Below are 15,746 nucleotides of genomic sequence, written 5' to 3' on the forward strand. Positions count from 1 at the left end.
GAACACATCTTAAAAGAAAAATAAATAAATGCACACAATATGGAAAGCATATGGTTATACTCACTTATTCAGGAAAACAAATAATAATTAAAATAATATATATATATATATAAAATTGAAAGCAGAAGTGTGTAACTTTTTCTGTGTTAAAACACATTCTCCGATCCCAGATTAATATACAGAGACAACTATAAGTAAGCCGCTACTTTTCTCAAACACAATAAACACTGAGGCTTTGTGATGCTATAAAAAAAAGTTTGTTTGGAGTGGCCCGCCAGACCAGTTTTATTTCTGACTTATATCTGACATAAATCTAGTATAACAAGATATTTAACAAGAAAATAAATGTAGAGTGAGACTTTATCTGAAATCATTTGGAATGTGCATTAAGGAGGTAAACTGAAACAATTTAAATGGCAAGCTGTTAATAATAAGTAATATAAATTAAAATGATACAATATGTCAAAAGTTTTTAATGTATCAATAAAATGTATACAATACAATGGGTTTTTATTGCATTGTTTATTTTTTGTACAAGTTTGGTAGTTAAACTTATATTGCAAAATATTGTCAAAAGTAAAATGTGTTATGCCTGTACTGTAGTATCTCCCTAAAAAAAGCCAGATTTCTTAAAAATGAAAATAAAAACTCCTCACATTTCATAAGGACTATATTCTCTCTCTGACTCTCTCTCTGTATGTATGTGTGTGTGTGTGTGTGTGTGTGTAAGACCTGACATCTCTCTCTCTCTCTCTCTCTCTCTCTCTCTCTCTCTCTCTCTCGCTATCTCCAAGGAAAGAGTGGAAAGACAGTGCAAGAGGAAAAGGGTGCAGGACTCAATTATACATCAAAGGGGTTATGCTCTGCACACAAGGGTACAGATAGAAAGATGGACAGACAGACATAGAAAAGTAAAGAAATACAGAGAATGAAAAATGAAAGCAATGGAAAAAGAAACAGGAATGATTTAATCAAAACATGACAAAATTCCCCAGACAGTGTCAGCCCATTTTATAAAACACATGTTAAATGATCGTGTCTAAAAGGAATAGTTCACCAAAAATGTAATTCATTCAAATTTATTTCAAATTCAATTGGTTACAAGACACGCAAGAAGCAATGCTGTTTGCTTTCATTCAACATCACATGTAACACAGTTTAAATATGCAAATGCAAATAAGATTTTAGAGCCTGATTTCAGATTTTCCCATTAAAAGCTATCATATGGCTTCTGAAGACTCGGAATATACCACACAATTCATATGGCCTACTTTCATACCTGAATTATACTTGAATGGCCCTTTTTTGTCATTTTTGGAGCACAGTGGGATTGCGTGGATTAAAATGAGAAAATCTATAATTTACACACAATTGAGACCCACGTGTAAATCCAATAACCAAGCCACAAACCGTGAATTACATTTTCAATTTACAAGGTTGTCTACAGACAATATAATTAATAAAATCTACAGTCAATATCAGCTTGTTTTAAAGTTAAAAGAGCATCTAAAAAGGATTGCGGTCTTTGAAAAATTTGGGAGAAATGATTGCATCAACACTATAATAAAATTCCATGGCAGAAATCTGAGAGTCACTGAAATATAGCATGTCAAAGTTAATTAAAAGAAATGTCACATGATTTGTTGATAGTGCAATTGCTGGAATAGCCTGAACCAAACCACACCAGTAATGAGTCACAATTAAATTTAAATCTGTTTAAAGTTATGTTCAACCAAGTCTACATTTCTAATAGATTAAACATTGCAAAGCATAATTGTTTGACCTTCACTTTAGAGTCAAAAGTTGTTGCTGATCAATGAATCATACTCAAGAAAGTGTTATACATTATATGCCACAAAAATGAACAGCTTGTGAGTGAGTAATTTTAAACCTATATTTACTTCAATTTAAGACCAATTTAAGAGCAGTTAAGTGAGTTTCTTGGTGTTCTCATGCAAGCCATTTTAAATTAGCTGAAACGCATACCTGGGGCCTCGTATCTATTCAATCTTATATTAATTTGTCATGTTGCAACGTTGCACCACATTAACAATGCAAACTCTGCTTTGTTCAATAAGTTCTACCAAATCTTGACTTGTTTGGATCTTGACCTCATGAAAATTACCTGAATGTACTGACATTTTTGCTAAATGATATTACATGGGTCCTAATATAAATCGCAGCAGTTTCGAGGAGAAATTTCCTCTGAGTGGTGCAAAAAGCAAGCAAAACTTTCTTGCAAACAGATGAGGTTTTTAAGAGTAATGGTGAATCAAGTTTAAATCAACAAAACCGATGTACCTCCCTACCCTAATCCTTAAACCTAAACCTAACCGATAGTACGATATGTGAGATGAAAAATTAAATTGCTGAAACAACCACATCATTTAAGACACTTCTGTTTCATGCACAATTAGCCACTGTGATTAAGTTACTGTTTACAAACAAACGCTCTACCATGCCACATCCAGGTTCTTTTATTAGCCAACAAAAGAACTGCTGTCTATGTGAATCTGGTCCTGCTCTACCCACTCCACACAGGATTCGAACCGGCAGCTCCGGAATGGGAAGTTGGCACGCTAATGAGGAGGCTAAAGGCTACAGTCTCTCGCGTCAGTTGCTAGTGTGCCTCTTGAAGCCTGGGGAGTGAGGTTTAAACATACCGTACAGCTATCACGTACTAGCTGGCTACATTACATTTGGGCTCTTCGCACAAATTGAGGTGAAAATGCCCCAAAAGTGCTGTTAGCGGAGTTCAAACATTTCCTGCAGAGTATTGGAGAGTTTGGCTTCTTTAAATTTCCACCAGGATCTTTGGATCAGGTAAAAAGCATTTTACATAAATGATGATAGTCCAAGGATTATCATCATTGTTAACTGCTCTATTAAACCCAATTGACCCGCAGCTAGTGTTAGTGGATCTGAACTTTTCTTGAAGATATTGTGTAAACCCTGATCATACACGGCTGTTTTTAATAACCAAAATGCATCCGCTGTGACAGATATGAGGTTAAATATGACCTAACGATGATTTTATATGAACAAGACCACCATCTAAGATCTAATAGGAGGAACGGGACAACTTTTCCAACATTTGTGAAAGGAATCAAAGGATATGTGAATAGAAACTATGTCATACTGCTCATACTATGTCTTTAAATTTCTTTTTAATGCAGCAAGTAACAACGGTTCAGTCGAAAACGACTGTTATATTAAACCTGAACGTTCAATATATGGTTATATTAAAGTCAAATTGTATTTACTGTATATGGGTTTATAATTTAAGCCGTTATTACACATATTGCATGTATGATGGTATTTTTCATTTATTAATACTCAATTTCTCATGCTTTAGAAGTGTGTAAAACTTGTGAGGATGTGCATCCATCAACCTGTTACATGTCCGACATAATCATACAGGCCCATTGAACCATGTTTAAACTTGTTTTGACTATATTTTCCGAAATACACCACAAAATTGCTTCACTGTAAACCATAGAAATCCATTTAAAAAAACTTTTATTAACATTTACAGACATCATTACACTAAATAATGCTTAAAAGATTCATAAAACTGCAGTGCTATCTATATTCACCTCACTATGAGATAAGGTTGCTTGTTTGGGATACGTCCCACTCTGTATTTGCTTTCAAGTGTAAAAATCATAAAGCAATCCTGTCAACTAACCACACGGATATATCTACCTTGATAGAAATGATGTAACAAAATCTTTACCTGTTGACACATGTCTCCCATCGCAGAGTATACACCATCAAACTAGTAAAGTCCTATATGATTGTGTGTACGAGGATGATTCGCTGGTTTGATTGACTCTTTGATTGATTCTCTCTCTCTCTCTCTCTCTCTCTCTCTGGTGTGTCCTGACAGGTGAAATTACACTCATAAAAGCCCAAATACAAATCAGAGGTGCTCTTCATGCTCAAACAGATACAGGACACAGGAAGAGAGGGAGTTTGACAGACAGGATCCAGGCGTTGTTAGTATTACTTACTGAAGTGTAAATGATGTATGCTAAACTGCACTCAGATGAGTCTGCACCTGTGATATCTCACTAAATAGCCATAAACACACACATTTAAATGCTATATTTGGATTCACAGTTAAAATCAAGAATATTCTTACAGGATTCATTTGTTTTTAAGGGACAATTTACAACAAGAGAAACTACTCACGTTGTGATTTTTACAATGCTACTTATAAAATGACAGTCCAGATAACAATCACTATAGGTAGTTATAATCAATCACAATCAATCACAATCACTATGGGTAAAGGTCCTTCAAATAAACAGTAATGTGATGATGTAAACCAGTCCATTTGAACAGTTTCATTACTATATATTTTTGTTGTTAATTCTGATGTCACACGCAGCTCTTTTAGCATTAGCATTGACTCTTTCTCCTTCTAATCATGTAACAGACAGAATGGATTGTGCTGTGCAGGAAACCAAATGGACAGATTGTATTTTGTAGGAAGGACTTGAAGCCGAGATTTTACTTTAAATTTGACAATCTGTACATCCAGCACTGGATTCTTGAAAACCGTGTGTGTGAAAGTGAATGGTTTGCAAACGGCAAACAAGCCAACTTCCCCTGCAGTCTCAGATTGGTCCAATGGTGCCGCAGCCATGCTTGAAAAAGACCTAGTACTGCAGGTCTGGACGTTTGTACATTTTGTTTTTGCGTAGTTTCATTTTCATTAATCAATGCTTCGACAACTAAGTTTGTGTTGGTAATCATTGTTGTTTATTTCCAAAGACTGACCACCTGTGGTTGTCCAGGTCAGTTTTATATGCGCATTATTGCAATGTTCATTCAGATCTGGCCAGTCCGAGTGCACACCAAACCCTGCAGCGTGCAAATCCAGTTTCCCATTGGCCTTCTTTACAAAACCCCCAAAGAAACTGCTCTCTTGTTGCTCAGAGCATGAAACTTTAGTTTGGCTAGATCTAGAAAAAGCAAAGCCAATTCACACACGGCTGGAGCAACATTGTTTAACACACGGAGAATGTGGTTTATTCTGGTCGCATTTAAAAGCCACTCGATGTAAGGGATTCCCAGCCGACCAGCCCGCCTACTGCAAAAGATAATGGTTATTGTCCGAGTGCTTAATCCCAGCCATTTCCGAACAAAACTCACAGTCTTATTGTCCAGCTCATCAAGATTACATTTAGAAATTTGTACATTACAAAAGAAGTGCTGAATTTCAATGAGCGCAACTTCCAGGACAGCCTGTAGTTTCATGATCAAGGGTAATGGGAATGTATCAATCATTTCCAACCTGTTTACGCATTCATTAGTTATATCACTGATTTGTTCCTCCCAGTCTCCTGCAACATTAAATTTATGACCCAGATAACAATAGTTCTCACGTCAGGCATATACTTTTAGGCATTCCCCATGAATTAAGAATTCAGGAAGCTTGTCACTTTTAGCTTTGTTCCACCTGTTTCCTCTGCTGCGCCTTTCATAAGAACAGCGTATTTGGTACTCTTCACTTCCAATCCCGATCACTGTAAGAATTAGATTCTACATGAGATCATGATGGTAATTTCACTCTCCTTCCTCGATGACAACACCACATCATCTCCATAACCTTGGACTGGGTTTGGGAATCTTACATCAGAAGGGGCAAAGAAATAGAGCCAATTTAGCAAGTGATTTCTAGCAATAATGAACACACAGATGGCATAAACACAAACAAACGTCTGTGAAAAATGCATCTATTCCACAAGGGAAAATGCTAAGTATTTGAGAGCATTACTTCCTATCTCTGTTCCTCTTTTCTCTCTGTCTCTTTTGTTTTTTCTCTACCCTTTTCTCTCATTTCAAAGCTCATAGTTTTAGAGTTGCTGTGAAATCGCTCTCTATCTTCCTTGAGGGTATGTGTGTTTGTGTGTTCATAATAGATTTCAGTGAGAGCAACAGAAATAATGCCTCCATTTTACCGCTCCAACAGAGAATTCAGTAATGAGTGACATGGGAGACCAACTCTGCTCCCTAAACACTCCCTGCTTTACATTTGGCAGTCCGTTTTCTGCCAAACGTATCAAGAGGCCATGTTATCACTGTCCACCACCAAGCTTCATTTCCTGCAGCTCCATTTGTCTTTGAACGTAAATTGAAAGCGGGCACTTTCACTTTGTGGATGTTTGGCAGGTTTGGGAATGAAAATAGTCAAAAAATGTCTTTTTTTCTGACAGGGCTGAGCTCACCCTTCAAAGTGTTTTTTAATACTGTACGCTTCCTCCCAAAACAGTTATTACACTCAACATTGTATGACATGCAGCAATGGCCCCTATCATTACTATCAAACCTTTGATTATATCTTGTTAGCAAGATAATATTCTGGAAAATTTGCTTCATCCTTTATGAGTGTTTTTCGGATTCAATAATCCTGACTGGATTAAGGATGATAATTCTGGCTTTATTTTAAACTAACTTGCCTAGCTAGACATAATTTGTGGGTATCATGTGCTTCCAACACGAGGGCTGTTAAAAACAATAGATCAACTGATCTTTGCCAAAATAAAAGGGGCTGTTCAACATTTATAACAAATAGCTTTCAACTCTAGCTCCTGAACAATTGCCGGAATGTTTGAAAGTCCCAAAAGACAGTGGGGAAATGACACATTGATTTAGTCTAAACACAGTAGGCTGCTCACCACTGCTGGAAGATCTGAACTCTCTTTTTGAGGTCAAGCTGCAAATGCAAAGTGTGTTCCTGCAGATGAATGCAAGCTAATAAGTTAAACATTTTGTGTGAACTGCAGCCAAATCACATCAAATATCAAACTGAATCCATTACACACACACACACTCACACGTAAATATGCTAACAACACACTAGCTCATACCAGTCTATAATTAGCCAAACAGAAACTCACTTTAAGTGGCAGCCAAGCATATATTCATTAACGAGAGCTAAGAAAGAGAGGAAAGGATTTCAAAAGCCAATATTGTACACTTTCTTCAACCCTAACCAATTTGTGGTCACCACAAACAGAAACTGCCCCTGCAGAACGAGAATATGTTCTTTATTATTTTCAGTATTTGTGTCTAGTTTTCAAGTAAAAATATCTAAACATCCTTAAAATAAAGATATACACTGAGCCAAAATATTATGACCACTAACAGGTGATGCGAATAACATTGATTATGTTATGGCCAGACAACTGGGTTAGAGCATCTCTGAAACGGCAAGGCTCCCAGTCAGCAGTGGTGAGTACCTACCGACAGTGGTCTGAGGAGGGACAAACCACAAACCGGCGACAGGGTGTTGGGTGCCCAAGGCTCATAGATGCACGAGGGCAGTGAAGGTTATTCCGTTTGGTCCGAACCGAGAGAAGGTCTACTGTGGCAGAGTCACAGAAAATTGTAATAATAGTTATGGGAGGAATGTGTCTAAACACACAGTGCATCGCACACTGCTGCCTATGGGGCTGTGTAGCCACAGACCAGTCAGAGTACCCATGATGACCCCTGTCCACCGTTTAAAGCACCTACATTGGGCACGCAAGCACCGGAACTGGACGTTGGAGCAGTGGAAGCAATTTGTCTGGTCCGATGAGCCTCATTATCTTCTACATCACATGGATGGCCACACCGTTTACCTGGGGAAGTGATGGCACCTGGATGCTCTGTGGGAAGACAGCAAGCCGGAGGAGGGAGTGTGATGCTCTGTGCAACGTTCTGCTGGGAAACCCTGGGTCTGGCCATGTGGACATCAATGTGGTACATGCCACCTACCTAAGCATTGTTGCAGACCATGTACTCCCCTTCATGGCAATGGTATACCCTGATTGCAGTGGCCTCTTCCAGCAGGAGAATGTGCCTTGCCACACTGCATACATTGTTTGGGAATGGTTTGAGGAACATGATGAACAGTTCAAGGTGTTGTCCTGGCCACAAAATTCCCAAGATCTCAATCCAATTGAGCACCTGTGGGATGTGCTGGACCAACAAGTCCAATCTATGGTGGCTCTACCTCGTAACTTACAGGACTTGAAGGATCTGCTGCTAATGCTTTGGTGCCAGATACCACAGGACATCTTCAGGGGTCTTGTAGAGTCCATGCCTTGGCGGGTCGGGTGCTGTTTTGGTGACACATGGAGGACCAACAGCATATTAGGCAGATGGTCATAATGTTTTGGCTCATCTGTGTAATTACTAGAAAAAACTAAATTATGCATGATAATAAAATGAGAGTATACCTTAAATTAAGTTTTATTGAATGAAATTGAATGATGTTTATGCTTTAACGTCTTTAATTGTGTTGTTATACTAATCCCAGAAGGTTCCAATTTGATCACTTAGCACATACATATAGCCTACAGGCCATGGAAGGCAAAGCAGCAGGATTCCCAAATGACTAAGAGTAGCATTGACAGCACTGATTGTTCAAACACATGCATAGAAAGAGAAAACATAAACAGATAAGCTTATTTATCGTTTGAGCTGTTTGCCAGCTCTAATCATTTTCAGTCCTTTTATAAAATGTATTTGTGATGAGGAGGAGGGCTTGGCCGGGCTGTGATGATGCATGGCTGGTGCTGAATAAGCTGATCAGCGGGAGATTGAGATAAAGGGGAGCTGGAGGTGCCAGTTCAAGAGAGAGAGAGACGCACGCAGCCACGCTGCATGTGTTTATTTATGTTTTATGTTGGTTTAATTTTACCATTAAACTTTATGTTTACTGTTCAGCCGGTTCCCGCCTCCTCCTTGGCCATCCTTTATCTGTTACAGTATTATAATACTGTATAAAGAGATCAATGAGAACACCTCTGACCTATCAATGTCACACTGAAAGATTGTTTTTTTATTATTATTCATTGTGTGACAGGTTGTTATGTCAAGTTTGGACACTGTTTACAATGATATTCGAAATCTCCTCAAAATCATTGTAAATACCAAGTGTAAATAAAGGCATTGGCACTGTAACTTACAGTTTATGCAGAGTCAAGGTGTAATGCCCTGGGATCACATGATTTAAAATTTATTTGAAATGAAAACACACATTGTGGGTATCTTTCAGTGACGATAAACTCAGGAGCACCTGCTTACTCTCATACGCAGGGTGTAATGTGTTGAGTCGCCAACACACGGAGGATTATTAATGAGAGTTATTTATCATCCTTTCCTATTACACTATAACACTAATAGCAGAAAGCTTTCTTGCAGGATCTGTTCACTCTTCAGCATATAAATGCACCTCTCCTCTCTTCTGGTTAAAAGTATTCATTACAACTGCAAACTACAGTTTTGCCACACACATATGTATGCTTTCATACATATACAGCAGTACATTTAAGAAGCTCTTTATAACTGCCAGAGACAATACTGTTCCACCTGTTCTTTTTCATAAGACATTTACTGCCCACAATTACTGCCCAACAAATTACACTGCCAATTATAGGCCCATAAACACACACACACACACACACACACACACACATGATCATCATCATATATGCAGGGTATTCATCCAGCCTTTTCACCAGTGGCATTACTAGACAGCAGCTAAGGATTTTTTTTTTTTTTACCATTTTACAGATATTGCACTCACAAAGAGCAATTTCTAGCCTGTGAAAAATTTTAGAGATGAGCATAGCTGGAAAATGATATTGACTATACAAATGTTCATTACTTTTTAAAATTGTATTAATTTACATGACTTCCAGACCTGGAATTCACAATTTTCCCTACCAGTTTTCCATGACCATGGGAACCCAAACAATATAATTTTGAAATCATGACAACTCATATTAAAATGAAGACTCCATACCATTAACCTTATGAAAGCTGTTTTATTCTACATGAAGAGGGTCCACACATGGGGGCTGCCATGCAAGAATCACATGACCAACTGAATACTAATTGCTTAACCTCAGTAACCATCCTGTTATTGGACACTTTCACTCTTTGATTAAAGTAATCATGGCTGATTGTGAATACTACATTTCTAAAATGGCCTCAAAAAAATGTGTTTCATAACAAAGTTCGGGAGGAGCATCACCAGAGTAAACGTATATAAACAGCTGCTTAATACATCCATGTGCGACAATTCCTCCAACATCCCTCAACCACCCAAACTCCTCCCAACTTTTCATTAATAACTCAACAAGTCCGGGGGGGTATTCAAGCTTGGGTCAAGTCTTGAGCCTCAAGCCCTCCTCCAGGGACAGCGAGCCAAACACTATCATCATGGCAGGATTACATTAACTTGTGAACTACTGAATTGATTTTAAATTATGTTGCATCCAAGCCGGTAGGTGAGTGTCCAAAGTAACACAAAGACAAAGTTACTGAGTGCACCTTTATTTGATGCTTTTGATTGATTCTATACTTCCAAAGCGAATATGAGAGATGTCAACTGTTTTGCTAACTTCATAAATGTGCTCTTTGTCACAGGGACAAGTGTGATTTTAGGGTAGCAAAGCAACAGCCATTTATTTCTGTTTCTGTCTTTGTTCTCCTGAAAGAAAACAAAAAATTACCTTTTCCTAAATTTCTTTTTAATCCAACTGTACACAGATATTCCTACTATCTCACACTATTTCTCAAACTATTCCTCCCACTCATCCTCTCTCTCTCTTTCTTTCTCTCTGCGCAGTGAAGGATAATCCCTGATTGGTGGAATACAGTTTGACTGACAGGTTGATAGAGTGACGCTGCAGTGTGTTTTCTCAGACCAAGAGAGGTCTGCTGAGGTCGGCGGAGGTAATGAGGCCATCAAAATGCAGAAACGGAAAGACTTTAAAACAGGAATAGGAGGTGGGGGAGGGTCTATTTCACTTCTCTCTTTGCCAGGTTAAAGAAATAGTGTACCCAAAACTGAGAATTCTCAAAATTCACTGCAAATCTTCCCCTCTGCCGTAGCTTTCATATCAAAAATGGTGTCCATCTTGATATTATGTATTGGTAAGCACCATAGCATAGGGTCAGATTTTAAGTGAACGATGATGTAAATTTCTATCTGTTTATCGCACAGACAAAAAGACAAAATAGCAAGAATTCAGAAGACAACAAATATAGCATACAAGTCATTTTGACTACTTGGTCTTTAAATGTGTTTCTTTGTACTTTTTGGAGCTTGACAGACACAGCCACAATGAACTGACATTGTAAGGAAAAGAGCTGCTTAAAGATCCTTAAAATTATTTTGTGTTACACAGCAAAAATGGTAATCAGAGGGGGCGGATCTTAGCAAAGGGTCAATTGATCGTTGCTCGCTCTGACAAGCTTTGCAGTGCTTCACACAGTAATGAATGAGAGATTGCTGTCAACTGCGCAGTTTTTGGCAAAATATTCTCATAAACAAAATGTATAATATTCTTACGTGCACTGTAAATATGTCTGTAATTTTAATGGTAAAAGACTGTAAAAATGCTACAGTAAAAAAAAAAACATTAATTTGTTAATGGGTAGATACCTTAAAATATACAGAAACAAAATTAGAATATATTAAAAAAATGTAATGTAAGAAGTATGATTTTTACCATATAATTAATGGTAACAAATTCTTTTTTAACAAGAGAGTACATGCACTTTTTAAAGTAAATTATTGTTATATTATTCTGGGCATTCACAGAATTCCATGTGTAACACATCACATTTCATTATATTTAATGGGAATAGTTATGTTTCTTTTCATTTTTAATATCACTATCTACATTGGGGTATGTAGGTGTCCTTGCTGATGTTAATGTTAATTTGTAATGAGGGCTAACACAGTTTAATTCCCAGCATGCTCATCTCCAGTTTGTTTTTTAAAGATTTTTTAAAAAGAAAGAAAAAAACACTATGTGTATCCTCTCTTGTTACCTTGTGTCACTATTACATGTGACAGAGCAACAAAAAAAATTATAAAATGTTTTAGATAATTTCAATAAAATTCAACATCAAACTTCTCAAATCATTACTCCAATAGACTTTTGTTAACAATAAAAAGCAAGCACTTGTCAGAGAAAAGGCACATGGCAACAGTTGCTAAGACAGGTGTAAAGGGATTAATGGAAAGGAGGAGGAGAGAACCGGCTTGATAATATAAATAATATTTAATGAAGAATTGAACCAAAAGACAAACACACACACACAGGTGTCAGTTGCCTGAAATAAGAAGCCGCTTTCTCTAGAAACTCATCAGTCAATCATTGTTTTGAGGAATGGAGGCTATACAATGCTTGAAATTGCCAAAAAAAAACTGAAGATTTCATACAAAGGTGTACACTACAGTCTTCAAAGACAAAGGACAACTGGCTCAAACAAAGACAGAAAGAGATGTGGAAGTCCCAGATACAACTAAACAAGAGGATAAGTACATCAGAGTCTCTAGTTTGAGAAATAGATGCCTCACATGTCCTCAGCTGACAGCTTCATTGAATTATATATATATATATATATACACACACATTTTGGTAACACTTTACAATAAAGTTCCATTTGTTAACATTAGATAACAACATTAGTTAACATGAACTGACAATAAAAAAATACCATGAAAATAATTAATTAATTTCAAAAATTTTAATTAATTTCAAAAGTTGAATATGTTAATATTAGTTAATGCACTATTAACTAATATGAACTAACAATGAACACTTGTATTTTTATTCATTAACATTAACAAATATGTATAAATGCTGTATACAAAATATATTGTTGACTGTTAGTTCATGATACCTAATGCATTAACTAATGTTAACTAATGGAACCTTATTGTAAAGTGTTATCATAATTTTTTCTTTTCATGTGGAAAATGTATGAAATATGACCTGCACGTTTTCGCGAGATACACCTCTATACTGTTATGACCAAGAGAAACTATACAAGCTCACAGGATGATTCAACGTACCTAAAAAGGAAATAACTCTTCAGAGCGAATCAAAAATGTACAATACAAATCTCTTTGAGTTTTCCGCACGTCTGAAGAAGACTGAGAATTATGGGTAACTGGCCAAACATGATTGTCCTCCTCTGTCCTCCAAACTGCAGAGAGCTTAATCATCAAGCCCGGGTAAACAACAACAGCTAAATACAGCTCTCTCATCCTCACTCTCTGTCTTTCTCTCACCCTACTTTTATGTACTCAGAGTCAAGGATTAAAACAAAAAATAAGTGTGGCTTTGAAGATTTGATGTGGGGAGGAGTGTGGGATGGATAGACACAAAATAAACATTGGCTGAGGTGTGTGTATGTGTGTGTGTGTGTGTGTGTGTGTGTGTGTGAGCGTGTATTTATCACTTTGTGGGGACCAAATGTCCCCATAAGGATAGTAAAACCCGAAATTTTTGACCTTGTGGGGACATTTTGTCGGTCCCCATGAGGAAAACAGCTTATAAATCATACTAAATTATGTTTTTTGAAAATGTAAAAATGCAGAAAGTTTTCTGTGAGGGTTAGGTTTAGGGGTAGGGTTAGGTTTAGGGGATAGAATATAAAGTTTGTACAGTATAAAAACCATTATGTCTATGGAAAGTCCCCATAAAACATGGAAACACAACATGTGTGTGTGTGTGTGTGTGTGTGTGTGAGAGAGAGAGAGAGAGAGAGAGAGAGTTGTCTACTTTCCTTTACCAAATTACCTCATGTCAAGGATTAGAATGGGACAGGCCGGAGAGATGATGGGAAAAGTAGAAAGGAATGAGTTGATAATTGGGAGAGTGTGGACAGGCAGAACAAGATTGGGGGGGGGGGGTTGGTATCAGTCGGGGATGAGACCCAAAAAAAAAAACAGAGAGAGAAACAACACAAGAGAAATCTAAAAAGAGAATTCAAAATCTTACAATGCTTTCTGAATTCCAAACATACAACACAGTACCCCACAAACTCATTCTCATAAACCACAAATCTTAAATAAGTCTACTCATGATTTAAGGGATAGTTCGCCCAAATATTACAATTAAGTCATCTTTTACTCACCCTTATATTGTTCCAAATCCTTTTGACTTACTTTCTTCCTTGAAATGTTATCCTTTACTTCTTTTGTATGGAAACAAGATGCAAGGCAAGCAAATGATGACTGAGGCTAACATTTTGCCTAAAATCTCCTTTTGTGTTTCATGGAAGAAAGTCATGTGGGTTTGGAACAACAAAATAAGGAGCATCTAATAGGACAAGGAGGGTATTTATATTTTGAAATAGTTTTGCGTCCCTTCACAATAGTTTTGTGTTTTCTCACAATATGTTAAGGAATATGCACAATATGCAAAGGAACGTAAAAACATATTGCAACAATTTCGTCTCTGAAATTACTTTCCATTTTGGCTGACATCACAAATCCCTCTTAATTTGCAGCCCATCCTATTATACCTTTAAGGAATAGTTCACCCAAAAATAAAAAATGTTCTCATAATTTACTCATCCTCATGCCATCTCAAATGTGTGTGACTTTCTTCTGCAGAACAAAAACAAAGATTTGTTGAGGACTATCTCAGCTCTTCAAGTGAATACAATTAAAATTAATAGTGACCAGAACTTTGAAGCTCCAAAAAGCATATAATAGCAGAATAAAATTAATACATACGACTACGACTTCAGAAGCGATATGATAGGTGTAGGTGAGAAACAGATCAATATTTAAGTCCTTTTTTTACTAAAAATCTCCACCTTTACTTTCACATTCTTAAAGTGAAAATGGAAATATATAATGAAAAAGGATTGATCTGTTTCTCACAAAAAGTGACTGCTTTGCTTCAGAAGACATTACACCAATCAGCCACAAGTTTAAAACCACCTGCCTAATATCGTGTAGGTCCCTCTCGTGCCACCAAAACAGCTCTGACCCGTCGAGGCATGGACTCCACAAGACCTCTGAAGATGTCCTGTGGTATCTGGCATCAAGATGTTAGCATCAGATCCTTCAAATCCTGTAAGTTGCAAGGTGGGGCATCCATAGATTGGACTTGTTGGTCCAGCACATCCCATAGATGCTCAATCTGATTGAGATCTGGGGAATTTCTAGGCCAAGTCAACACCTTGATCTCTTCCTCATGTTCCTCAAACCATTCCCAAACAATATGTGCAGTGTGGCAGGGTGCATTAACCTGCTGAAAGTGATCACTGCCATCTGGGAATTCCATTGCCATGAAGGGGTGTACATGGTCTGCAACAATCTTTAGGAAGGTGGTATGTGTCAAAGTAACATCAACATGAATGCCAGAACCTAAGGTTTCTCAGCAGACATTACCCAGAGCATCACACTGCCTCCGCTGGCCTGCCTTCTTCCCATGGTGCATCCTACTGCCATCTCTTCACCAGGTAAACGATGCACACGCACCCGGCCATCCACATGGTCTAAAAGAAAATGTGATTCATCAGACCAGGCCACCTCCATCCATTGCTCCATGGTCCAGTTGTAATGCTCACATGCCCATTGTAGGTGCTTTCGGCAGTGGACAGGGGTCAGCATGGGCACTTTCACCGGTCTGCGGCTACGGAGCCCCATAAACAGCAAGCTGTGTGTTCTGACACCTTTCTATCATGGGCAGCATTAAACTTTTCAGCAATTTGTGCTAAAGTATCTCTTCTGTGAGATATGACCAGACGGGCTAGCCTTCGCTCCACACATAAATGAGCCTTGGGCACCTATATCCTTGTCGCCCCGGTTGTCCTTCCTTGGACCACTTTTGGTATGCATTAACCACTGCATACCGGGAACACCCCACAAGACCTACCATTTTGGAGATGCTCTGACCCAGTCATCTAGCCATCACAATTTTGTCCTT

The 15,746-nt window shown here is 37.7% G+C and overlaps 1 protein-coding gene across 1 annotated transcript in view; it reads right to left on the minus strand.

The window, feature by feature from the left end:
- The window catches only part of LOC127660306 (cadherin-23-like), a 227,864-nt gene that overhangs the window by 163,654 nt on the left and 48,464 nt on the right, over positions 1-15,746 (minus strand). The window lies entirely within an intron of this gene.

This window comes from Xyrauchen texanus, chromosome 20, assembly GCF_025860055.1.
Source record: "Xyrauchen texanus isolate HMW12.3.18 chromosome 20, RBS_HiC_50CHRs, whole genome shotgun sequence".
Lineage (NCBI taxonomy): Eukaryota > Metazoa > Chordata > Actinopteri > Cypriniformes > Catostomidae > Xyrauchen > Xyrauchen texanus.